This window comes from Myotis daubentonii, chromosome 3 (assembly GCF_963259705.1).
Source record: "Myotis daubentonii chromosome 3, mMyoDau2.1, whole genome shotgun sequence".
Classification (NCBI taxonomy): Eukaryota; Metazoa; Chordata; class Mammalia; order Chiroptera; family Vespertilionidae; genus Myotis; species Myotis daubentonii.
The window spans coordinates 213,704,717-213,732,573 of NC_081842.1; positions in this window are offsets into that span (position 1 = coordinate 213,704,717).

Sequence of the window (27,857 nt, forward strand, 5' to 3'; positions counted from 1 at the left end):
AGAAGTTTCTAATGGTGAAATTCATGGCATCGGGAGCTAAGTGTGGAATGAGGGGTGTGTGTGTGTGTGTGTGTGTGTGTGTGTGTGTGTGTGTGTGTTGTTGTTGTTGTTGCTGCTTGGAAGCCCATGTCATTCAGTCCCTTCAGCCTCATCACACAGGTACAACCCTCTGCCTGCAAGCTTACAATTTTCACGCCGTTCCTGATATTCTGTTCTATTGCCAAATCTCGAACCGGCCCACGTGTTCTCCTCTGGGCTTCATAAACTCCAGCCCCTGTACTTGCAAGTAGTTGAGCTTGCTCATGGCAATGGACCAAAGTGTTCAAAGTGCTTCTGAGGCCAGGGCATAATGCAGGGGGTGGGGAGAAGAGGGCATTCTTTGGGAGACCCCCGCCCCTCCTCCTCAATCTTGAACTGAGAAGACATCAGACGGCATCTGTGCGCGAGCACGTCCCCTGATGCCATGGCGAGGCCACACCGCACTGCACACCGTGGAAAGGGAAATGAGCTGCTTGCATAATTAATGAGCCACCTCCGTAATCCTGGGGGCTTCTTGGAACAGGTGGAGTGAGAATGCAAAGGAGATGAGGCGGCTTGGCTCCCCACTTCCAGCTGAGACGGCTTCCCAGCTCAGCCCTCACCTTCCGAGGTCAGATCAGCAGCCGCTGACCCTCCCCTGTGAGTAGAATTGCCGTCCTCTCTTGGGGGCACCCCCACCCCCTCCAGGCTCTGCTCAAACCTCTCTCACATCCCCTTTGACGACATGTGTGTGTCTGTCACCCCCAGGAGCTTGCAAAGCCTCTTGTTGCAGGAACTGTTTCTTCATCACGTGTGTGCCAGGTGTTTGGCAATCAAAGTTGATGGATTACTGGACGGATGAATGGATGGATGGATGGATGGATGGATGGATGGATGGATGGATGGATAACTGGATGGATGGATGGACGGATTACTGGATGGATGGATGGACGGATGGATGGATGGATTACCGGATGGATGGATGGATGGATGGATGGATGGATGGATGGATGGATGGAAAGATGGAATAAGATCTTTTCAGGAGACACTATGTGCAAAGTGCCATGCTAAGTCCTTCTGACATGCATTGTCCTCATTTAATTCTTACAGCGACGCTATGAGTTAAGGAATCATAAGCCCACTATGATGAGAGGACAAGGAGACTGAGGCCGATGTCACAGCCAGAAAGCATCAAGGTAGAAATTCAAAGCTAAGCAAGAGTGAATGACTACGGATTCCGTGCTCTTAGCCACCCTGGCTTCTGTACTACCTCTTCTCTGAGCCTTGATTTACTCACCCATAAAATGGGGTGATGACACCCACCTTGTGGTTTGTACATGTAAGGGTCGAGCTGGGGTCATTGCAGCTTCCAGGTTTCCAGGTGCCTTTCTGTGTCTTTCTGGGTTCCCTAGCTTCTGCCCATTCGGTTTTCTTTGGCTGTGGGAGGCCACCCTCCCACCTCACGGGGGGAAGCTTCCCTGTGCTTGCAGGGAGCCAGTCCAACTGCAATGGTGAGTCCTGCTCACTGGGCACCAAGCTTGCCAAGGACAAGTGAAGGGTCCCTTCTAGTACCCTCTCCCCAATGCCTTTACTCTCCTCTCTCTCTCTCTATTTTTTTTTAAAATATGTTTTAATTGATTTCAGAGAGGAAGGGAGGAGAGAGAGAGAGAAACATAAATGATGCGAGAGAGTCATTGATCAGCTGCCTCCTGCACATCCCATACTGGGGACTGAACCTGCAACCCGGGCATGTGCCCTGACTGGGAATTGAAGTGTGACCTCCTGGTTCATAGGTTGACATTCAGCCACTGAGCCACGCCAGCTGGGCCTGCCTGTCTCCGTTTAATTCAACAGGCCATGGCATGGGAGATATCAGTCTCACGTATCTATACGCAGCAGATCTTCTCACCCACCACGGAGAGGGCCTGATGGCTCCCCTAATCCACTTGAGCCCTCACCATGGCCTGGGTGCTGTGAGAATCTGCGAGAGACCCAGGCTCAAGGCAGACCCCAAAGCCACCAGCACTAGAGCCCAGATTCCACATTTCTGACCATTTGGGGGCAAAAGGCGGATCCTCCCAGCTTTTCCAGAGAATGAAGGTTGAGAAGGGGACTTCCTGGAAGCTTGATGGAACCTGGACCAAGTGAGAATTCTCAGCGGGCCTTGCCCGTTCCTATCAGGGTGGGCTTCTTGGAAGAAGAGGGATTTAAACTAACATTAAAATGAGAGGGGAGCAGTGAGGAAGTCTGGTTGGGGGAGAAGTGGAGAAAATGAGAGGAGGAGGTGGTTAGGAAAGGAGAAGACAAGGTGTGTCTGGCTGGCTGAGGAGGAGGGAGGCTGACCAGACACAGCAGGAATCAAAGCGAGTGTGGCAGGCGCACAGGGGACGGGGTGAGGAGCAGGGACCTTAGAGGCCAGCCCGCAGTGGACTGAGCACAAGCCCGTGCCTGGAGAATGGCACTCTCTAAAAAGAAACAGCCAAACCTGAGCAATGAATGGCCTTGCTAATTGGCCATTTTGTTTTTTATGTATATTCATTAGCAAGATAAAATAACAACTAATCATGTAACTGTCTCCCCGGCTGGGAAATAAATGCTCGTTAACCACCTGAGTGTTCTCAGCTGCTGGCTGAGCTGCAGGTCTTTTGGGCCAGGGCTCTGTGGGTTACAGGGGGCCATGGTGTGAAGTCTCCTGACCTCATGCCCCAGGCCAATGCCACTCCACTGAGCCCAGGACTTCCACCAGGGGTGGCTGAAGGGGGCAGTCCTTCAAGCCTGCCGGGGTGGAGTAGGAGAGGGGAGGGCTGGGAGCCAGACCCCCAAACAGCCCTGAGTGACGCTCTTTTAAAATATATTTTTTTATTGATTTCAGAGAGGAAGGGAGAGGGATAGAGAGATAGACACATCAATGATGAGAGAGAATCATTGATTAGCTGCCTCCTGCAAGCCCCACACTGGGGATCAAGCCCACAACCTGGGCATGTGCCCTGACTGAGAATTGAACCGTGACCTCCTGGTTCATAGGTCGACGCTCAACCACTGAGCCATGCTGGCCGGGACCGAATGACCCTCTTGAAGAATCAAGATGTGGGCGGCCACAGAAGGTCCACCTTCCTCCTTTGCCAGAAGAGCCTCAGTTATTTCTCTCCTCACGCAGAGACCCTGGCCCCCAGCTGGACAAGGATCTCACCTGCTGATGCCCTCCCCATAGCCATCCTGAGACCGATGCTTTGGGAAGGCGGCAGTGAGAGGAAGGCGGGTCTCCATGGTGACCCTGTCCACTCACCCTCCCATCACTAATTGGTGGGAAAATGGGGCAAGGGAGCCTGGTTACCCAGGCAACTCTCTGGAGTCCCCAGCCAAGGGCTTGCTCCCACAGGTGGGGGCTGGTGTTGTCATGGAGACTCCTTGGCAGCATTCCAGAGGCAGGAGCTCTGGTTCCCCTCCCAGCCTGGGGGCAGGGGACATAGGAGTGAAGAGATCAGGAGCCTCTTGGAATAATGTGGATGTCAGAGTGATAGCTTGCCAGGGAAGAAAGTTTCAGAAAACAGTGTGCTCTCCCCTTTGCTTCTCCCCACCCAGCCCAACACACACACACACACACACACACACACACACACACCACACGCACACGGACCCTGAACTTGAGCTGCCTCTAGAACTCTGCTGATGCCCAGCTCACACCTGTGGCATGGGGTCCTGTCCTTTCCATCTCTTGGCCCTTCTTTCTCAGTGATGCTGATCATTTCAGGCAGAGAGCCTAACCAAGGGTCGCCATGACAACTAACCAAGCCTTCGGTCTCCATGGTGACAAGCCTTCAAAGTTATTTTTATTTACTTACTGGGAATTTCAAAAGAGATTCCACTCCCTTGGCCAGGCCTGGCCTTTGGGAGACTTGGGTGGAGCCATCATTCTCCCCCAGGCCGAGAAAAGGAGGGTGAGGGGGGAATGATAGTAACATGTGGCTGAGAGGTGTCCAGTAACTACCTCCTTGAAGCTGCAGAAAAGCGGCCTCGCTGGGCTCTTCCTTCGTCGTCAGCCAGATGCCTGGAGAGGCTCTCAAGAATCACTTAGCAGCCACCCTCCTTGGGGAGGTTCTAAGTGCAGCCTCCGGGGATGGATGCAGAGTGAAGATGGCTTGTTGTCCTCTAAAGAACCACGGATGGATTTACAGGCATAGGCAAGGCCCAACAGACAAAAACAAATGGATGAGGGACGCGGAGCCCAGGGGAAATGAGATCATGCCGGGCAAGGGGGAACGCAAACATGCACATTCTAAGATTCTCACAATAAGGGAGACGCACAACTCTGAGCTGCCTGCTGGCCACGGCAGAGAAGGAAGCGAGATGTAAGGAGTCCATAAGAGCAAAGAAATGGACAAAAGGCTGGTTCAGGAGAAGGATTGGCTATGGGAGGATAATAGGAGCTACATTCCCAGCTCAACTGGACCCCTCCCCTCGTGTACCTGACCCCAGGCCTTCACGTTTTCCGCTTGTTGGCCCTATCTTGTTAGTTTCCTCTTTTTCCAATAAAGCCTATTTCTTAACCCAGGCCATGTGAGGCCGTGTGATTGTTCCCAAACCCGGTGCATGATGGGAACCCAGACGACACTCACCTACAGAACAAATGAGTATCTAGAAGGGGTCCACCTTCACGGCAACTTACCGCTGTCTACATCATATCCATTGGAATGATTTGGGTTTGCACATATTAGGCCCAACTCAAGATGGCTTCACCAAACAGACGCTTTATCATTGCACAGAACAGGACATTCTGAGGTCGGTGAATTCCAAGCGTCCTTGGCATCATCCAGAACCCTGGTGTCTTGCACCTTTGAGCTGTTCATCCCCGGGATGGCAACCAAGGTCCCAGCCATCACATACAGTGTAGCATGGCCAAGGGGAGTGTGGATTTACCTTTGTGTCTTGTTTAAGAAAGTCATTCCCAGAAACTCCCCATGGATACCCCATTCTGTGTCCTGGGCCACATCTGGTCACCTGCTCCCTGGTAACCTAACCCAGGGCAAGGGAGAATGAGGTGAGCATGACTCGTCAGACTAACTGGTACTCATGCTGAGTCACGTGGGAGGAGGAAAGGAGCCCAGAACAAAACAAAGGCTCGGCCCATTGAGGAAAGAAGGAGATGGGTTTCAGGTAGGTGTCTTCTCTTCTGTGAGCCCCTTAGAAGTGAGCCTGAGATGAAGACTGTGTGCTGGGGTTTAAGGAATGTTCCAGAAGGAGCTAATAGGGGACCTGGGCAGCAGGACAGAGAAGATCTATGGGAGTGCTCTGGAGCAGAAATTACATCTCAGGGGTCATTCCAACTCAAGGCCAGGGAGCGGGCTTTCATTCTCCAACAGTTGTCAGTCATTGGCTCATGGCCGCCTCTGGGGAAGCGTAAACTCCAGGGTACTTCCTGTTCTCTGCACACGGCCACACCAGCTCAGGCAGCCCAGGGGCAGACCTCTGAAGACTGTCGCAAGGCAGGCTGGCTGTTAGAAGCAAAGCACACAGAGGGAGGGATGCACATGCAGAAATGGTACCAGGGCTCCCAGGGGCATCTGGTCAACCCACAGTGTCCACCCCAAAAATGATCTGTGCGCCTGCTGGAGTGCAAGCACCACGAGAACAGAGAGCAGGTCCATCTCGTCTGTTTCCTCAGCCCCAGCACGATACTTGCACATGTGGGCCTCAGTAAATACATGTTAAACAAACAAATGAATGCCCAGGCTCTGGGGCTCAGATGGAGCTGCAGCTGAGCCTGGGGGCCTTGCCAGCAGATGAGCCCACTAGATGAGCTCCATGCGCACCATCCTCATGAGGCTCTCCAGCCAGAAGCCCCTCCTGCCAGGGGGCAGCCCCCACCCCCAGCCCACACTAGAGTTTTCTGGGGTATCCTGTCTCCATGGAGCCAGGGCAGCCCCCTTGGAGAGCCCACAGCAAGCCAAGCCCACTGGGGTGAGTCTATTCAGAGGCACAGAGGGTGGGGGCCACCCTCAGGAACTGAATGTACCCACAGCAAACAAGTCGGCGTTGTTATTCTAAAAAAGAAGGTGCAAATGAATTCATAGCAAATGGTGCGGGCGCCTCACCTTCCAAAGGCTTCTGCAGACATTACCTCAAGCATTTCTCACAACCACCCTGTGTGTAGGGTGTGACTGTATCACCGTCATCACCCTCAAAGGAAGAAAGAAGAAACTGAGGCTCAGAGAAATGAGTTCCCTTGCCCACAAGCAAAGAGTAAGGGGTCAGACACTTTGATGCGAGGTCCCCATCACTCCGCCTGCTGTGAGGTCTGGGGAGACGTCTTTGGTGGTGCTGAGCCCCCAGATCACCCTTGACTGTGCATCTATCTGTCTTGCACTAGACCAGTGGTCGGCGAACTGCGGCTCGAGAGTCACATGCGGCTCTTTGGCCACTTGAGTGTGGCCCTTTGAGTGTGGCTCTTCCACAAAATACGATGTGTGGGCGTTCATGTACAGTGCAATTGAAACTTCGTAGTCCATGCGCAGAAGTCGGTATTTTGTGGAAGAGCCACACTCAAGGGGCCAAAGAGCCGCATGTGGCTCGTGAGCCACAGTTTGCCGACCACTGCACTAGACCATGAATTCATCAAGAGAAAAGGCTATGACTGTGTCATTGTCATCTTCCAGGCCTGGCAGTGCCTGTGAGATAGTCATCAAGAGTGTCCACAAACACTGTTTTCCTCTCCCCTTCAGGGCACATGGTGAAGTGACACTTTCTTACCCACTTGAGGTTAGATATGGCCATGTGACTTGCGTTGGCCCATGAAATGACATGTCATTTCCGAGTGGAAGCTTTAAGAGGAGGTACGTGTGGTGGCCACAGTCAGGAAGGTGGCTGCTTCCCAAAGTGAAAATGACACAGAGTAGAACCTCAGGATGACCTGCGATGATAAGTAACTTGAGGGATAACTATGCCTTGTGAGCTGATGCCACTGAAATTAGAGGCATGTTTGTTACTGCACCATAACCTACCATATCCTGACTGATACGGCACATATTAGTAGAGACTTAATAAATGTTTATAAAAGGAAATTAAAAGAATGGAAAGAGGGAGGGAAGCGGGGGAGAGTAGGGGGGATGTGAACAGAACAGACAAATACTTCCAGACCTCAGCAAGATCCTCCAGAAGCAGATTAAGTAAGTGTGTTCCTGCAGCTCAGACACCCTCCCCTGCCCACACCCTCACTCCAGGATGCTGAGGTCCAGAGGGGAACTTGGATCTTCCAGGCCCTGGATTCCCTCCCTAGCTCTGGACCAGTGGTTCTCAACCTTCTGGCCCTTTAAATACAGTTCCTCATGTGGTGACCCAACCATAAAATTATTTTCGTTGCTACTTCATAACTGTAATGTTGCTACTGTTATGAATCGTCATGTAAATATCTGATATGCAGGATGGTCTTCGGCGAGCCCTGTGAAAGGGTCGTTCGACCGCCAAAGGGGTCGCAACCCACAGGTTGAGAACCGCTGCTCTGGACAATGCAGCCCAAAGCCAGAGCACAGAGAAGCCATTTCCCCTCCAACCGGAGACTTCTTCAGCCAGATGAATAATTCATTGTAAATGACTTTGCGATGAGTCGAGTCGCCATGTTGCCACCTGATTACATGCACCATAAAAAGCAATGGCAGTAATTTGTCTCCTTTCTCTCGAGGGGTGGGCCATGGGGACGGGAGGAAATACTCGGTGCCGGGCACGGGGTTATGAATCACTCCTCTTAGCAGTTCAGCTGCAAGCTGCTGACACGTTTACTGATTTGTCATTAAATAATGCCAGCCTTGGTCTGGAAGCAGAGAGAGGGTCCGACTTCCCTTTCCCAGGGAGGGCCAAGGGGAGTGAGAGAAGCGGGCCAGGGACCGTGGTTGTAGGGTAGGAGGAAGGGAGGCGTAGAGGGGAGAGGAGGTGTGCAATTTGGTCTCATTAGTGCAGCCTGAAGCTGTCTTTTCTCTAAGACACAGGACGGAGGCTGGGGCCTGAGCTGCAAGTGACAAGCTCACATCTGAGCAGTCTCAGCTCCGTGAGCCGCAGAGGGACACAGGCAGGGGCCGGCTGCTCCCGGGACATGCCCAGCCTTTCCAACTTAGAGGAGGCTGACACCCAGCCGCTCACCACCCTCTTTCAGATAAACCCTGGTCTTTGTGCTGGAGGGACCAGAGAATTCCCTAGCCACGACTGCTCTTCTCTATTTCAGCTACAAGGGGAAAACATGCTTCGCAGCTTGCAGATGGGGAAACTGAGGCCCAGAGTGAGTCCATAATGAGGTAAAAGGCACACTTCGAAGAGAGAGAGTGGGGACACACCTCCTCCAAAATTCAGACCGGACCCTTCTCTGCAAACCCCAATCGCTTACTCTATTCATGAGCGAAGAAGATAAAAGAATCCCAGAGACGCCTGGGGCTGCACACATAGTGTGCATACCTTTATTTTGACAAAAAGATTCTTTGGAGGCGTGGGGAGGATCCCATGAAAACCAAATCCATTCCCAGAAGGAATACATTCACGCCCGCCCCGGTCAGTGACTGCACAAACATTTTTCCAGAACCCACCCTCGTTTGAGTCAGAAGCATCAATGAAGGGATCAGTTCGGGGTTTTTTTTAAAAAAATCTCCCCTAATAGCAGCTTTATTTGTCATAGCCTCCAACCGGAAGCCACCCAGATACCCATCCTTCCCCAGGGAGAGGTTGAGCAAACTGTCTGCGTACGTCCACGCCAGGGAACAATGCCGGGCGGCAGACAGGAACGGGCTGGTGGCGAGAAGGATGAGCAGCCGGGGCCTTGTGCTGAATGGAAAGCCGTCCCCTACAGGTTCCATGCTGGATGAGCCCACGGAGGTGTCGTTCTCCGAATGACAAGAGTATAGAGCCAGAGAGCAGATGAGCGGCTGCCAGGGGTCAGAGATGGGGTCGGGGTGGATGTGGTTATAGAAGGGTAGCCCAGGCCCTAGCCGGTGTGGCTTAGTGGATAGAGCATCCGCCGGCAGAAGGAAAGTTCCTGGGTGCGATTCCAACCAAGGGCACGTACCTCGGTGGCAGGCTCGATCCCAGGCCCTAAAAGGGGCGTGTGCAGGAGGCAACCAAGTGATGTGTCTCTCTCACATCGATGTTTCTCTCTCTGTCCCTCCCTTCCACTCTCTCTAAAAAAAATCAATGGAAAAATATCCTCAGGTGAGGATTAACTAAAGGAGTAACCCCGGATCCTGGTGCCAATGGAACTACTCTGTCTTGACTGGAGGTGGATTCGAAAAACCCACCCATGGGATAAAATTGCATAAACACACACCAATAGGCACATGTGAAACCGAGGAAATCTGAGTAAGAGCGGTAGATTCCATTTATGCCCATTTGATGGTGCAGTACAATTTCTGAGCTCTGTTAACACTGGGAGAAACTGGGGGAGGGTACACAGGACCTCCCTGTGTTATGTCTCCCAACTGCATGTGAATCTACAATTATATGAAGATTAAAAATTTAATTTAAAACAATTATTTTAAAGCTCTCTGAGTGATTCTGTTCAACCAAGGATGAGAACGCCTGCCAGATTGAGTTTCTTTTAAAAATGTCCCCATCCATATAGTCCACACACGTCCCCCTTCAGCAGCCAAGGAGAAACTGTGCACCCGTTTGGGATGCAGACGTGCGAGCCTGGCCCGGGGCTAACCAGGCAAGAGACGAGGCCTTTACTGCCAAGCAGCGGCAGGGGGGGGGGGGGGGGGGGGGGCTCTGAGCAGGCCAGGCTCTCCACCCACCAGCTCTGCAACTTTGGGCCAATTATTGAGGGCCCCTAAGCATCTCCACAAAGTGGCACATCGATGACACCTGCTTTCAAAGGTGGCTGTAGGGTGGGGACAGGAAGGTGAGGAGCCTGGAAAATAGAAATCTCTCGGTGGTAGAAGCATTGCCAAATGTGCAGGGAGCCCCGCCGGCATGGCTCAGTGGTTGAGCTTCGACCTATAAACCAGGAGGTCATGGTTCAATTCCCAGTCAGAGCACAGGCCCAGGTTGTGAGCTCCATCCCCAGTAGGGGACGTGCAGGAGGCAGCCGATCAGTGATTCTCTCTTATCATTGATGTGTCTATCTCCTTCTCCCTCTCTGAAATCAATAAAAATCTATACATTTTTTTAAATGTGCAGTGAGCAGTGGGGCATTGGGTATATGTGGGCCTTCACTTCACCCCTGGGCCTTCACCCCACCTGGGCACACCTGGGCCTCAGCCCCCCTGAATCTCAAACGTGCTCTCTAAGGACTCGGCAGCAGAGTGCAGAGTGCAGGGTGCAGGGCCGAGGTGGGCTGGAGGATGCCCCGTCTCTGTAAGAGCTGCGGTGGGTCTAAAGGACGAACGCAGGAAGAACTTCATAAAACGTGTCCCCTCCTGCACCAGGCGCTGGTTCGCTCCAAGCCAGCAGCCCCAGAGGTGAGGTTGGAACTGAATTGAATAGATTATGTCTGAGGTTTCTGCAGCTCATGTTTCATATAATAGGAGGCTTCCTCTCTGTCAATCAGAGCCTTCCTGTAGAGCCTGCGTGCAGACAACCCCAGGCGCCCAGCCTGTGTGTGCAGACCCCTCCCTGGGTATGCAAGTGAGCACGCGCACGCGCGCGCACACACACACACACACACCACACACCACACACACACCACACACACACATGCCACACACACACATGCCAAACACACACATGCCACACACACCACACACACAAACACACACCACGCCACACACACATGCCACACACGCGCCACACATGTGCCACACACACATGCCACACACACCACACACACAAACACACACATGCCACACACACCACACACACACACATGCCACACACACACCACACACACAAACACACACACCACACACACATGCCACACACACACCACACATGCCACACACACACATCACACACACACACCACACACACACCATACACAAACACACACACCACACACCACACACACCACACACACACACATGCCACACACACACCACACACACACCACACACACCACACACACACACGCCACACACACATGCCACACACACACCACACACACACACACGCCACACACACATGCCACACACACACCACACATGCCACACACACATCACACACACACACCACACACACACCATACACAAACACAAACACCACACACCACACACACACCACACACACACACACCACACACACCACACATAAACACACACACCATACACAAACACAAACACCACACACCACACACACACACCACCCACACCACACATAAACACACACACCATACACAAACACAAACACCACACACCACACACACACACCACACACACCACACACCACATAAACACACACGCCATACACACACACACTACACACACGCCACACACACCACACATACACACCACACATATCACACACACCACACACACACACCACACATACACACCACACATATCACATACACCACACACACACACACACACACACACACACGCCACACACACATCCCTGTGCCACATGCGCCTCCTTCCTAGGAAGGACTCGGATTCGTGTGAGAAGGGACTCTGTGAATGCCAAGGCCGTGCACAGCCCATCTCCTCCTCTGGGCCCTGCGGAGGGAAGCGGGAGACGCAGCTGGGACCCAGGCCCTTTCATTATTTATGGCGCTTTCGTTATTTCACGTATAAATAATCGATGACTGCAAAGTGCGGCGGGCACCGCCACGGAATATGCATGAGCCACGTTTGTGGGGATTTCGGCTGCCGCCCGGCCCCAGATGTGCTCGTGTGCGCACAGGCCCCAAACACAAATCATCATAATGTAGATTTCATCTGTCAGGTGGGGCCTCGTCTCCGGGACAGAAAGGCAGCCTGTGCATCCTCAGCACCCAGGGGGGTGGCCCGCCTGGGAATGGCTGGAGCCAAGCGCCCAGCTGGCTGGGGAGAGAGGAGGTGGCCCTGGCCATGAGGGAGTCCTGACATGCCAAGGTCTGATCCACTCCTCACCCCTGCCTCGCCAGGCGTGCCTGCTGAGCCCACTGCCCACCTGGCCCTCGGAGGGGCTAGTGCTGTAGACTCGGGGCTGTGCGTGGGAGAAGTGGTCCTGTTCCTGAGTTTCCTCTCTGCCTGGCAGAGCGTGGGAAGCTGACCCCCTCCCATCATGGGATTCCGGGGGGTGGGGTGGGGGCGCACAGGGGAGGATGAGCCAGATGGAAACAGCGTCATCCCCCGGGCTCTGGGAGGCTCCCTTCCTTGCCTCCCGGGCTCCTGCTTCGCTTTCCAGGCTGCCGCTCCTTTCTGTCTCTGCCTTTTCATTCCCTCTCTCCCCAAGGACTTTGCACCCTCGGCTACTTATGCTGTTTCCTCTGCTTGAAATTCTTTCCCCTTCCCCACCAATGCCTGGCTAGCGCCTAGTCGCCCCCCAATAGATGTTGGGGTTGTGGAGAAGGGATGAGGGGCTGTCCGCTTACTGAGCTGCGTGCCACCTCCTCGGGGTCATCTTCTCCAGCCCCCTAAGCTGGGTGAGGACCTGGACGCCCTGTTCCGGATCTTATTTTGTCGTGTTGTAATGATCTCTTTGCTCATGTCCCCCTCCCCCACCACACACATTAGATTGTAGACTAGGTGACAATAGCGGGCTTTGGCACCCAGCAGACCTTCGTTAGAGTCCAAGCTCTGCCACTCACAGCTGTGTGTCCTTCGCCAAGTGATTGAACCTCTCTGTGCCCGGACGTCTTCTCGTCAAGTTGGAATAATAAAAATAGAACCAACCTCACAGGGCTGTCCGAGGATTTAATATATGAGTCCAGCCGAAACCGGTTTGGCTCAGTGGATAGAGCGTCGGCCTGTGGACTGAGGGGTCCCGGGTTCGATTCCGGTCAAGGGCATGTACTTGGGTTGCGGGCACATCCCCAGTAGGAGATGTGCAAGAGGCAGCTGATCGATGTTTCTCTCTCATCGATGTTTCTGACTCTCTATCTCTCTCCCTTCCTCTCTGTAAAAAATCAATAAAATATATTTTAAAAAAAAATATATGAGTCCAGTACAAGTGCCTGGCCCCGTGCCTGCGCGCAGCTCGGTAAGCGGACAGCCCCTCGTCCCTTCTCCGCACCCCCAACATCCCCAAAGCTATGAAAATCAAAAAGCTTGTGAGAACTTATTTGGCAGTAAAACTTGAACTAAAATGACCTTGGAGCTACTTATGGTCTTTATTTATCTCATTTGCTGGAACTATTCATACGTATTCTGCTACAGAAATATGAATGTGTTGGCATGTTCCATAACATAGAAAAAAAATGACATTTCGAAAATCTGGAAACATTTCAGAATCTGAAATGCATGTAGCCAAAGGTGTCTGTGAGGCACCGTGGGCCCACCGCGTTCTCACGGTTTTTATTCTTGACGGTGTCATAATAGTGGGCGCCCGGCGGCCAGCAGCATGCCCCGCGCAGCGTCCTCCGGAGATACCGCTGAAGGGTGAAGGTTGGGACAGTGACTGGAGTTGGCCCTGATTCCCAGCCTTCCTGGGAGACTGTGTCCTCCCACCCACCCTCAGAGCCCCGAGCCCAGGCCCAGCTTGCTGGCATCCCGAGGTCACCCATTGCTGTGGGTGGCAGGAGCTGCACAGAGAGTGAGTTACTCTTCCTAGTCGCAGCTGAGGAGCCGGGAGCTGCCAGGAGCCACTGCCTGTCTCTGCTCTCACAAGTGGCTCCCTTCTCCCAGGAAGGCGGGGGATGCCCTCAGGCCCTCCCTGCCCCCTCCCCACAAGGCACCAAAGGAAGAGCCTGGAAGGGAAGGAACCATCAAATGAAATGAGGCTGAGCTCTGATTATGCTGAGTCCCAAGGTATATAGATGGCATGGATGCTAGAGATGGAGAGAGTGATAGAGGATATAGATTATGGATATAGATGATAGGTATAGATGATATAGTTAGAGATATAGAAATAGAGATAGAGATAGAGATATAGAGATAGAGATAGAGATATATAGGTGAGATGGGGGATATAGACATAGATCTCTATAGCATACTAGAGGCCCAGTGCACGAATTCGTGCATGGGTGGGGTCTGGCCGGCCCACCCCAATCGGGGTGGACAATCAAGGGTCGGGCCAGCCAGGGGGAGGGGCCATGAGCAGTTGGCCGCCCAGCCCTGCCCTCTGGTCGAACTCCCGGTGGAGGGGACAATTTACATATTAGCCTTTTATTACATAGGATACCACCACCTTTCCTATCCTGAGCTTGATGTGAGCAATATCAGCTCCCCACCTGAATTCAGATCCAATTGAGAAAGAGAGAGAGAGAGAGAGAGAGAGAGAGAGAGAGAGAGAGAGAGAGAGAGACTGGAAACCCTCAGTTAAAGGTCAAACTCCAGGTTTAGCACTTGCCAAACACTCCACTGCAGAATGTGACATGGCAGGAAAGGCTGGGGTTGTCACATCCCTTCTCATAAAAATAAGAAGCCCATTTTGCAGATGAAGAGACTGAGACAAGTGAGTGGAAGGCAAGGATTTGAACCAGGACTTCTGTCTCCACTCAGTTATTCCACCTGACTTGTTGCTCTCAACAAGCCCCAGAAACAAGGCCTCGGGACCTCCAGGAGCCCATGGTAAAATGAACCCCATATGAAAAGACCTTAGGGGTTGGGGAGCCTGCAGCAGAGCCCAGGGTCTGGCCAAAGGTGGGTCACCATTTCCCTCACTCCCTGTTCCCCTGTCCGATCACCACCGCTCACTGCCGCGGGGACTGTGCTTGGTGAAGCGGCTCTCCTGGTTCCCTGTCTGATCCACACACCTGAGCCAGACCAGGGACTAGCTTTCAGCAGCCACTTCCATCTCCAGCTCATTACACAGCAGATGCCCGCGTCTGGGTCCACCAGTCTCAAGCCTGATCCATGTCTGGCAGCTAGAACAAATCCTGTGAGAAATTAAAACAGCCCCAGTCACTCCGACACCTGCGGGGAGGCCAGGGCACCAGTGGCTGGAAAGCCAGCTCTCAGGGCAGCGCCTCTGTCTCATGGCTGCCCTAATTCTGTCTCTCGGACTAGAATTGCAGTCAGTGTATAAACCAGGCAGAGAAAGCTGCCACATGTTCAAGAAATGGGGCCCCGTGCTGCCCCCCACCGCCCAGGACAGACAGCCTGCCTCTGCTTCTGGCAAATGTTTCCTTTTGTGAACCAAGCCCGTGCGGGCTCTCCAGAATTCTGAGGCGGCTCTGAGCTCAGCGGGAAGGCGCCCTGTGATGGATTAGGGATGTCTGCGCGGCTGCAGCCTGGGAGACGGTGGGGCTGGGGCCATTTGTTCACTTTTCCGGATTGTCTGACACTTTTGCCGATGGATGGCCTTTCGGGGAAGGACCCTGTCGCGGTGTCACTCTGAGCTTGGAGGTTCTCTGTGTGCGCGCATGTGTGTAATTTTGAAAGATAGGCGTTTACAAAGCTGAGCATAAATCAATGGCCCAAGAAACCTCTTTCTTCCGCACCGTACGGCCTGTATGACCTCCAGCGAGCACAGGGCCTTCCGGAGCCACATTCACAAATCGAAGAGGAAGCTGTCAGTTGGGACAAGGTTGAATGCATTCAAGTCCTCCCTCCTCTTATAGAAGGCGTTGGTGGTATAGTGGTGAGCATAGCTGCCTTCCAAGTCCTCCCTCCTCTTATGGCGACAGAGGATTTGGGTTTTGGGAAATTATTATTTAAAAAGCCATACATTCGCCCAAACCGGTTTGGCTCAGTGGATAGAGCGTCGGCCTGCGGACGGAAGGTCCCAGGTTTGATTCTGGTCAAGGGCATGTACCTTGGTTGCAGGCACATCCCTAGTAGGGAGTGGGCAGGAGGCAGCTGATCGATGTTTCTCTCTCATCGATGTTTCTGACTCTCTATCCCTCTCCCTTCCTTTCTGTAAAAAATCAAATATATATATATATATATATATATATATATATATATATATATATATATATTTTTTTTTTTTTTTTAAGCCATACATTCTACAGACCGTGGTAAGCAGGGGATAGAGCCTCAGACTTGCTGCTCTCTGGGTCCTGCACTGAGGGGAGCAGCAGGAAGCTCAGTTCCCCCAGGGTGTTAGAGCCCAGGGCCTCCTGGTGCAGGGGAACCCCCGCCACCAGAACTCTGCAAGAGCACCTCATTTCCTCGGGGCAACAGATAAAGTGCTTACAGCTGGCTATGTGTCCTCCTCAATGGCCTCTCCTACTACTCTCCCCTCCTCCGCTCCAGTCCTACCACACTCACCTCCTTGCTGTTCCTCAAACTCAACAAACACACTCCTGCCCCAGGACCTTTGCACTTACTATTCCCGTGCCTGTGTCGTCGTCCCCCACCCCCGCGCCCCCACCCCCAGATATCTTTGTGGCTCATTCTCCCACTTCCTGCAGGCCTTTTTTCAGATGTTAGCCTATCAGAGTGGCCGGCCCTGACCCACAACCTTATATAAAATAGCCTCTCCTACCCCATCACTCTCTATTACTCTTACTGTGTCTCATTTTCTCATAGGACGTATATTTGTCTCTTTGTCTCTTGTCTGTCACCCCCGCTTCCCTGATCCCTAGCTCCATGCGGTTAAGAGTGCTGTCTGCTGTGTGAATTCCTTTATCCCCAGAACCTAGAACAGGGCCTGGCCCAAAGCAGGGACCCACGGGATGTGTGCTGAACGGGTGAATGGCGGCTGGGCGTCCGATTTTATGGATGAGGAAGCCGGGGCTCAGGTGTGTTGAGTGACTTGCCAGTAACAATGCCTGTGCTCTCTGGAGGGCGCTCGGTGCCAAGCTGTGTGCAGAGCCCGTTCCACGCACTGTCCCTTCAGGGTCTGATGCCAGGCTGCGTGTGTCCCACGCCCCCACTGGTAGCTTCTTGGCTCCATGGCCTCCCAGGGCCTGAAATCGAGGTCTTCTGACCCCAGTGTCCCCGCAAACAAAGCAAAGGCGTCTGTGTTGAGGGAATCATTTGGTCATCCCCTCTCTCCGGGCACACTGTGTCTATACCATCAGGATCGCTCCCAACTTTATAAACTCCTTGCCAAGGGATCTCACCATTTCCCAAGTCTCCCCTTTCCAATGATGTTCCTGGAAGAACAGTTTGTTCTTCTTCCCGTCTAACCTAAACCCCTTGCTTTCCTACAGGAAAGACCTATTTCTTCTGGTCCCCGCCTTCCATGCAGCTGGGCAAGGCTGGCTCAGGAGCTTCCGACACAGGCAACGTATCCAAGATGCTTCGTTGAACTGGGAAGGGAGAGGAGCCACGGGCTCTGGGTCCCAGGGGCCCACGCCAACCCGAGAACCCCGGCTCCCGCGGCTGGCGCTGCATCAGCAGTCTGCCCCTCGCTCCTCTGAGGCCGGCCTTGCCAGGGTGATTTATGGGCCCTGTCAATCTGCGGGCTGAGCCGCGGAGACAGCCAGAGGAAGCGGGGATCAGGAGCAGCCATCCGTGGGGCCAAGCCAGGACGGGGTGGGAGGGGGGAGAGGCAGGCCAGAGAAGGGCTGGGGTGGGGCTGCGGGTAGGAAGGCAGAGACCCCGACCCTCCAGGTGATGGGACACAGATCAGGATGGGAACCCCAGCAGGCGGTCAGAGAGGCAGGCCACTGCCCCGGGCCAGGCCCAGTGGCTGGGGGACAGAGACACAGAGCAGAGTGAAGAAAGAGGGCGGGAGTGAGCGGGTAAGTCAGCTGGTAGACAGCCACCTTGGCAGTTTCTGATTCCCTTTATCCTGAAGACAAAAGCAAAATGAAAATGACTGACGGCGAGAGACTTTTAGGGGGGGCTGCTTTTCTGCAGGCCGGCTGGAAGTCACAGATTCGCACATCTCCCCACGTGTCAGAGCCCTGGCAGGGACCTCAGGGTCCTGCCCCACCCACCCCAGGCGGGGAGCGCTCCATCCTCCCGCTATCTCTCGCCCTGGTGTATGTGTCTGTCCCTGCAGCTTCACGCCTGCCCACTCCCGTTTGCACCCGGCCTCCCTGCCTTAGATTTTCCTGCTTGATGCTCTGTGGCCTCTTCCTTCCCTCCTCTCAGGTGTTCTTACTCCCTGGGAGCCGCTCTGGGTCAGCCTCCCTGCCTCTCCCCCGTCTGTCTAGCTGCCCCCGTCACTCTCTGCCCCTTCATGGTGTCTCTCCCTACTTGCCTCCCTCCTGGTGTGGCCCCTGGGCCTCCCCCTCGCACTGTCCTTGGTCCCTCAATCTCTAAAGTCCACTAGTCACAGGTGCCCCTGACCCAGCCCTGGGCAGTGGGTCCAGGTGGGAGGGGAGGGTCTCCAGGCCAGGAGTTGCTGTGGGCAGGGGAGCCCCCACATCTGTTAGCTGGGCAGCTAGGCACAAAGGTGAGGCAGCACCCCTAGTTAGGGGCAGCAGAGCAAGCAGCTGGCAGCTCCCTTTTATCCGAAGTGGATTTGATATTCCAGGCTTGCACACACATGCACACACAGGACACAGCACAACAGATATGCACTGAGCAGCCTCAGACAGCCTGGCATCCAGACTCCCAAATTCACATCTTCTCCGCTGGGTCCAGAAACTCCCTCCTCCAACTTCATCCCATCGGACCACAGAGATGTCCCCCAAGCCAGTGCACCGGAACCCACGGTGAGAAGGCATGTCTACTATCCCCAGGGGAAAGGACAAGGGCCCCAGACTTAAATCCTACCCCCTCCAGCACCGTGGACACACCGCCTCCCTCCCCACCCTTCCCTCCCACCGCCCACCTGCCCACCCCCCCATCCCGGGCAGGAGCCAGGAGCTCAGAGCTGAGCTGCAAGCCCATCTGTTCCAGGTGATCTTTGTTTCCCACCTGGCTTCCTTCCCCTTGATTTATGAGACTAGGGGAGAGATCCCTTCTCATTTATACTTTGAAGCTGATTCAAATTGTTTCAGTAACAAATTAGTCTAAATGGAAAGCAAAGTTTCCATCTGTTTCCAGGGGGTCTGGTGGGTGGGTGGCTGCCCCCCTGACGGTTCTGGCAGGGAGGGTGGTGCGCCCCCTAGGGGCCAGTGTGGAGATGGCAGTGCCTGCCCCTGGAAACCAGGCAAGGGGAGCCTCACCATGGAGCACTACGCATAACTAATCCTATACTCTATGCACCACATATACACTGTGTACAGGGTAGATGCACTGTGTAGGCACTACTAATACACCGATGTACACTGAGCTATAGACTGGCTGCCCCCTCCCCTCGTCATATGTTGAACCTATTCCCCAGTGTGATGGAATTAGGAGGTGGGGCCTTTAGCGGGTCAGAAGGGAGCTCACAGCATCTAACCCCACAGACTGTTCTCGACCCAGCTTCTCTACCTGCGCCTCGTACCCAGGCTCTGCCACCTAGACATGCTCACACAGGCCCCCCAATCAGATAAGGGGCAGCTTGAGCCCCAGGGACGCAGGCAAGAGCCACCCAGACTTCCATCCGGTCCCAGCTCCCCCAGGGTTTAGCTCTGTGACCTTAGGCAAGTGGCTGGGCATCTCTGAACTTCCACTTGCTGGGCTGACACAAGGACACCCCTAGATACATACACCCCCACCTGGCAGAGGGAGGCGGCGTGGAGGAGGTGGCAGAAGGAGCTGAGGGTGGAGGTATTGCACAGGTACATGCCGGGTCTCAGGTGCCCCGTCAGGAGCGAGTGCAACCAGCGTGCTGTTTCTCTGGCACAGCACACGCTGCCCCCCACCACCGGCCCGACAGCCGGGGCAGCGTGGCCTAGTGCAGAGCCTGGAATGGCGTTCTCTCTGAGCGCAGGACCGCATGAGCAGGCGCCCGGGTCTCCTGCCAACTCCAGGCTGCGCTGAGGGAGGGAGGTCATGGTTTTGGGGGGCCTGCCTCGGTGGCAGGGGCAGGGCCCTGGGTATGGTCGGAGTGGAGCTGTCTGCAGCACCCCCTCCCCACCTGGCAGCTACTGAGAGCGCCTATCTGCTGGGGACAAAAGATGTCGCAGGAAGTGACAGCGTGCTATGTTTCCCCTAAAAATAACAGTGACAGGGGTTCTTTTCTTGTCAGGAGAGACAACAGCTCAACTTTGCTTCTCTCAGCAGCTCTGCCGCTTCTCGAACCCCACCCCTCCCTGCTGCCCACCCCAGGGCTGGGCTCAGCCAGGTGCTGGCAGGGTCTGAATCAGGCCTTCCTGCCCCAACCCGAGGGCCACCAGCAGCCGGCACTCTCCCTGTCTCTCCCTCTCCTCCTCCTCCCCCACAACCTCAGCTTCATTTCTATCCCCCAAGTCCCACCCCCAGGGACAGGAATCAAGAGGAGTCTGGGCCAAGTCCACCCTCCCCAGTCCCCGGGCCCCGCTGTCACCTCTCAGCGGTGGCCTCTGTGGTGGCCGGGCCCACCAAGGCCAGAGCTGGGGAGCGGGCATCCCTCTGCCTCTCCCTGGCATGTGGGGTCCCCCCAGCCGGAGCAGAACGCTCCGTGGAGAGCCATCCACAAGGTGGGCCAGGATCAGCCACAGACCCATTTACAAGCAGCTCTAATAAAAAGTGACGTTCCTATCTTCTAGAAAATACGGTGCCATTGCCCCATTCGTGTCTGGCTCAGCTTTGTGGGGAGGGATGATTCGATCTCCCTGGCAGCCGCCTCCCTCCCACCACCTCCTGGCATGTGCTAGGGCCATAATGGATAGGGAGCTGCCTCCGGGGCAGCCGCCCACTGCGGGTGCATCCATCTCTCTCGCTGGGGCCCAGCTCAGGCTGGGAACTCCAGGCCCACCCCCACTTCCCTCCCCACCCCCACCTCCCATATTGGTGTATCACAGCCTTAGGGAAGGGGAGGGCTGAGTACCCAGCAGGGGTGCCCCAGGGGAGCCTCCCTCCACAGGCAAAAGGTTCACTTATTCATTCAACAAACACTTATTGATCACCTACTAGGAGGCACTCACAGGTCTAGGCCCCAGGGTGAGAGCGGTGAGCAGACAAGGTCCCCACCCTCATGGAGCTGACATTGGGGGTTGGGGGCGGGGGGGCCTGAAATGAAGCAGCTACAAATCAACGACGTCCCCTTAGATGGCAAACTCGCAATGTTAAGTGCGACTGAGTCATGAAACAGGAAGAGGCAGATGGAGGAGCCTGGGGCCACTGTCACAGGGATCAGGAGGGCTCTCCCAGGAGCTGGCCTTGTGCTGAGACCTGAATGATGAGAAGCAGCGGCCTGGAGCCGAAGAGAGGGCGTGCCAGGCAGAGAGAGGGGCAGGGGCAAAGGTGTGGAGGAGGGGGTGGAGCCCTGAGCCCTGGCCATACAAAGGCAGCGAGTGCCAGTGTGGTGGGCGGAGGGACAAGGACGCACAGGGTGAGAAGCTGGAGAAGGAAGGAGGTGTGCGACTCCGAGAGCACGTGGGAGATTTTTGCGGGTGGAATCGAAGCCGTTGGAAGTTTTAAGCAGGTTATTCTTTTAGAATCACCCTGGCTGCTGGGTGGAGAGTAGCGGGCAGGGTCCGTGGAGAGGAGGGAGCAGCTTGGGTTGTATGGGTCGGGGGGTGATGGGGAACCGAACAGTGCGTGCACGGTTGGGGGAGTCGTCAGTTCAGGATATATTTCAGGCCCCGCTGATGCACTTGGCAGGTGTACTTGGCCTCCCCTGCTTCCTCCAGCAGGAAGGAGGCACGCGGCCTCTGTTTCCATAGCCACCCATCTGAGGGCCGTGTCTTCCTCTGTCTCTCTGCCGCCCCAGCTCGAGGCTGGCTCTCACTCCCAGCTGGGTCACGAAGCCACATCTTCCCTGGGGGCAAGGAGAGAGACCTCGGACCAGAGAGGGTGCCTGGCGGCCAGGCCCCAGCCCAGGGGCGAATCTGACCCTGCTCCCAGCACCACTGAGGCGTTCCACCCATTCTGCAGAGGGGAGTGTGAAGGCCCCAGGGTTGGGGATATTCTTGGCTTCTGTGCTGGGCCTGGGACTCGAGCTCCTCCCAGCAGCACAAGGGAGCAGGAAAGAGCAGGTAGGAGCTCAGATGAGGCCATCCGCCTGGGTGTGAATTCAGCTCCACCAGATACAAGCTGTGTGACCCTGAGAAAATGACTTACCTCTCTGAGCCTCGATTAAGTCCTTCATTGACTCAACAAATAGGTAGTGAGCCCCTACTATGTGCCAGGGCTTAGAGTGGATGCTGGGGATGCTGCAGCGACAGGAGGGATTTACAGCCTCAGAGAGAAGACAGGCAACGAGTGAACAATTAGTGCCATGGCTGTGATCAGTGCCAGGAAGTGGGGATGGGGGTGCGATGGAAGGAAGGTACTAATTAGGAGGAGGTGGTTGTGAGGATGAAAGATCACACAGGGAAAGCCCTCAGTGCAGAGTGTGGCACGTGGTAAGTGCCAGTGCCCGAGAGCCACTATTGGGAGGGACCCAGGGGGAAAGGGTGAGGGCGTCAGGACTGGCCCTCAACTCCAAGCCCAGAGCTGGCCAAAGGGGAAGCCTGCTTTTGCCCCCGGCACAGGTCAGAGGTCAGGCCTGGAACCTCATATGGGGCCTCGGGAACAGACCAAGCCCTGACTCTGGGTCTGGCGTTCGTGAGTAGGACGCCCAGGCCCTTCCTTCGATGTCCCACTCGCGGGGTCCCTCACACAGCTGCCCCTTGGGGGAGTCATCTTCCTAGGCTGCAGGTGGAATTTACAAAACCTCTGCCGCCCCTGGTCACCCAGGGCCGGAAACCCCTCTGAGAGGCTTCCTGGGATAGTTGCAGGAAGGCAGGGCCCTTGACCTCCCGGGTGGGGGGAAAAGTCCCCGCACCCTCCCAGAAGCATTGGATGAGAAGGCAGGAGGGAGGAGCACAGGGCGGGGACACCCCAACCATTCTTGACCTCAGGAATGTCCTCCATGAGGACACCCCCAGATAAGGGCCATGCTAGGACTGGGCAGGACAGACAGAGGAAACACGGGCCTCCCTCTGTCCCTCTGACTTCTCGTAAGAAGGTAATAAAACTGCAGGCCAGCACGGCCAGGGGACGTGATTTACTCGGACTGGGAAAGCTTTCATAAGGTCCCTCCGCAAACGGCCATTAAGGGAGTAGAATAACCACAGGCTAAGGGGCAAGTGCTACGGGTTCCAGAGTGGTTGAAGCAGAGAATTAAAGAGGCCTTCGGAGCCTGGAGACGTTATTAATAACCGCCCCGGGCACTTGGGAAGGCCCTTCATCCCAGCTGGCTTCGCGGGCACCAACTCCTGGCGCTCAGGTCTCTGGTGGAGACGGAGGAACAGGCAAGCTGGGGGATGGGCTCCCCCCACTTTTCAGCTGGACAAGTGTGGGATGGGCTGGGGTCTTGGAGCTCAGGGTGCCTGGAAGATTCTGGGTGACACACTCTCTAGTGGTGCAAATGAGATTGTAGAGGGAACGGCCAGCGCTGTGAGGAGGGCAGGACTGTGGGGAGGGGTGAATATCAAGTGGGCCTCCAGTCCCACTATCAAGGCTGGGGGTGTGTGTGTGACATGGCAGCAGGTGGGAGCAGAGAACCCACCCTTCCCATCCGGAGGCTCCTCTCCTAGGCCTCCTCCTGCACAGAGGCCTGAGGAAGCTTGGGTCTCACCTCCTGTGTGGGCCGCCCCATCCCACCTGGATCTCCCGGGTGAAAAGTCCAATGTCCATAAGGTCCCACTCCCTCCTCCTCGCCCATCTCTCAAGGCTCAGTTCAAGCAATGCCTCCTCCATGGAGCCTTCCCAGCTCTCACCCTAACTTTGCCCCTCTGAGCTGCATCCTCCCCACGCCCTACTCTCAATAATGCAGACAAAGACCCCGACAAAGGGTCCCAGAGAACCTCCCCATGGGGCTGCCTTCTGAGCAGAGCTGCCTGGCCCCTCCATCCCACCCCCACCCTGGCTTCGTGTCCTCCTCTGTAATTTCTCCTTCCCAGAATTTATCTCTCCCGCTGAAATTAGCATTCCTTTTAAACGTTTTCACACTCTCCAATCATTCCTCAAATGCGCATATTAACTGGGAAAATGACTTGCCTGAGCTACTTCACCCAGCCTCACATTAATCTCCCCACAACCCCATTCCACTGAGCGCGCCTGGCCTTCTCTGCTCAGCCTCGAACACCCAGGGCCACACCAGAACAGCCCCCAGTGCCCAAGGCTCACAGCCACAGAGAGCCAGGTGCCACCTGGAGGGCCAGGGGAGGAGCCCCGCCCTGCTGGGCTTGCCATCCACAGGCAGAGATGGCAGGGGAGGCTGCCGGCCTTGGCACCCCGTTCTGAGTTAGTTTCTCACAGTATCAGAGCTTCCCCAGGGCGAGTGACTTCTCATCTTATGGGAGAGGGAGCCGGGAGTGAGAAGTCAAGTCACTTACTCAAGCTGACGCCCTGGGCATTGTGGCCCCAAAGCCCAAGCCCTTGGCCACCGTTCTGCTTGAGGAACCAAGGTGATGGGCGGGAGGTGGTGTGGCTTTGCCACCTATCGGCTGTGTGACCTTCGGCAAGGACAGTTAGGAGGTCAGAGCAGATTTGTATTTATAGCTCTTCATGTACAACTAGAGGCCGGTACACGAATTCGTGCACAGGTGGGGTCCGGTCGGCACACCCCGATTGGGGCCAATTGGGGCTGGGCTGGCCAGGGGGAGGGGATGTAGGAGGTTGGCCGCCGGCCCCCACCCCTGATCAGGGTGGGGGGCCAATCGGGCCACGGTGTGCATCAAAGCAACTGGTCGTGCCAGTCGTTCCGGTCGCTTGGCTTGTATATATATATATATAGATAATCATGTAATCCTCATCACAACGCTATGAGGTAGATACTATGACCACTGTTCTATAGATAAGAAAGTTGGTGCAGCCCTAACCGGTTTGGCTCAGTGGAGAGCGTCGGCCTGTGGACTGAAGGGTCCCAGGTTCGATTTCGGTCAAGGGCATGTACCTGGGTTGCAAGCACATCCCCAGTAGGGGGCATGCAGGAGGCAGCTGATCGATGTTTCTCTCTCATTGATGTTTCTAACTCTCTATCCCTCTCCCTTCCTCTCTGTAAAAAAAATCAATAAAATATATTTTAAAAAAATAAAAGAAAGTTGGTGCAAAGAGAGGTTAAGTAACTTGTCCAAGGACAAACAGCTAATACATAGCAGAGCCAGGACTCAAATCCAAGGAGTCTGCCCTATTAAGCTCCACATTGTATGGGCCCCTCGATAATGACAGGGGAGACCCATCATTGCACCACTCTTCCAGGCAGCCTCCCAACCATTAAACCTGGAAAGGTCTTGTCCTGAGTCCAGTGTAACGTTTAGCTCCGACTGCAACTTTAGAGTCTATGCAACTTCTCATTTGGCCCAAGTGCAGATGGCAAAGGGAAGGGACCCCACACCAGCTCTGCCCTGCACCCCACCCAGCCAACCACCACTTGGTGACAGCCCCAAGGCGGGCAATGGCCACCCAGCATCTGAGCCTGCATGGCCTCATCCTGCTTCCTTCTCACTGGAATTCTCTGGGACTTTCCACCAGGACTTCCCCCTAGGCCCCTCCACTGCTGGGCAAATGTTCCAAAGTCCCCACATCAGGGGCCTGCCAGAGTGCCTGGGACAGAGATCTCTGTCTTCCAGAATGTATAGACCAGTGGTTCTCAACCTTGGCTGCACATTAGAACCACCTGGGAATCTTTTTGAAATCCTGATTTCTGGGCCTCATCCTCTGGAAATTCTCTTTGTTATGGGGTGGGGCCACAACATTAATAACAAAGGAACAGAATTTCCGGAGGATGAGGCCCAGAAATCAGGATTTTAAAAAGATTCCCAGGTGGTTCTAATGTGCAGCCAAGGTTGAGAACCACTGCTATAGACTGTCCCACCCTCTGCCCCTAATGCGGGTCCTCAGGCCATTAGGATCAAACAGACATCCGATTCCGGAGCCTTGGCGGGCAGGCGGGCGGCCGGAGGGAGGCGGGCGAGAGGCGGGCTGGCCAGGGTGTCGCCAGGTCAGGAACGGGACCTCACTCCCTTGCTAGGATACAGCAGTCCCCGGGTCTCCCTGATGTGATTTCCCAGACAATGACAACCTTTAACGTCCGCTCGGCTATAATCTCCTTTATCTTAATACAATCTTTTCCTGTTGAACTCTCCAGAGCCCCAACCGCTTTTTCAACGGAGAGATTTTTTTTATTATGACTTGAGACTATGATTACTGTCGAACTCTCAGTCTTTGTGGAGGGGAAATTAATAAGTTTTTCTTAAGCACTCGGCACGGCCACTGCATACCGATGAGGCCGGGCCAGCTCCCCCGCTGGGGCCCGGCAGTTCTCATATCTGCAGGAAGCCGGCCATTAGGGGCCAGCCTGGTGCCAGCACTTCCGGCAAACGCTGGGCATCCCACGAGGGGCCAGGGGCCCACCCTGCTCCATTCCTGGCCGTGTCCTGGGGCAGGAATCACAGATGTCGAATCCCAGAACCAGAACAGGCCTTCGCTTTCAGCTCATTCAGATGGAGAAACTGAGGCCAAGCAAGATGTGACAGCTAGCGGCCAGGCCGGGCTGTCCCGCTGGGTGACATCTCGGCGCTTCGGACTCTCTTTCCTTCGAGTCTAGCTGCCGTCCCTCCTGCTGCCCTGCTGCCTTTGTCCTGTTCCAATTAGGCTGAAGGTTGACAGGTGACGTCTCTTATCCCCGCAGGGAGAATGAATGGAGACAGAGCCCTATCCCAGAAACCCCTGCTCTCCTCCTGGCCTCAGCCATGCTCGGCCTGGGGGAGGGAAGGGCTCCCTTGGGCGGGCTGCCAGTCAGCTGCCTACTCGGGCAAGCGTGGCAATGAACAAACAAAACGAACACCACCCTGTTCTCCCCCGACCAACCGCGACCATTCACTGAGCAAGCTTGTCTCAGCCACCCTGGGAGCCGGGAGGGGAGGGACTAGATTGTTCCTGTGACCCAAGGCGAGGCCAGGCTCGGGCAGCAAGGCGGTCACAGTGCCTGGCGGTCCCAGGGGTCTCAGGCTTGGCCTGGAAGGTGGAAGCCAGTCCCCCACCAACTACACTGATGGCGAGCAGTATTGGCTGCAACCTGAGGGAGTCAGGTTAGCCAGCAGGAGACTGTCAATCATAAGGAAAGTTTAGCCCCTCCCTGGGGTCACCAGAACAATGACAGCAGTCAAAGGAGGGTCCGGGTGAGGCTTGAGCCCCCCACTGGAAATGGAGACCTGGGCTTCTCTGGCTGCGCGTGGGCAGGCCGCTCTGGGCTGGACGTCCTGCTCCCACAGACCCTGGGTTCATGCTTGACCTCTGTTCCACCTCTGTGCTGCATGACCTTGCATGTCTCAGGTGACAGAATGAAGACACCGGGCCACCTGTCACCCACAGCCCATCACCTGGGAGGCGAGTGGAGCAGGGAGACACACAGATTTGGAGAAGCCCCAGGTCCAAAGTGCCTGTTGCAAGGACTGCGGCACACGGGGTGCGGGAACGAGGCTCTCGTGTGCACTTGGGGATTTGACACACGGTGCACCTGGCAATGTCCCTGTCATCACAGATGCTCATGCTCCAGAGCAGAGAGATGGTCCAGAAGCAGGGAACCAGGTAAAACAATGTCGGCCAGGGTGAGGGCTGCATGGGGATGAGACAGAGGGAGATGGGGTGGGGACAACTAGAGATCAGGGGGCTCTCCCTGCCCTGTGCAGAGGTGACTTGGGGGGATGGGAGGGCCACCTCCCCAACTGGCTGAATTTCTCCTTCCCAGAATTTACCTCTCCTGCTGAAGTGAGCATTCCTTTTAAATGTTTAGTTGGTGGGGGACCAGCCTCAGCTCTCTATGTGGGGTGGATACGACCGTTCCTCCCCTCAGCACCCAGGGGGCAGCAGACAGAACCCAAGCAGGCGTGGTGATGGCCAGGAAGGTGCCTGGGCTCAAGGGATGCTGGGCCACCAGGGGGA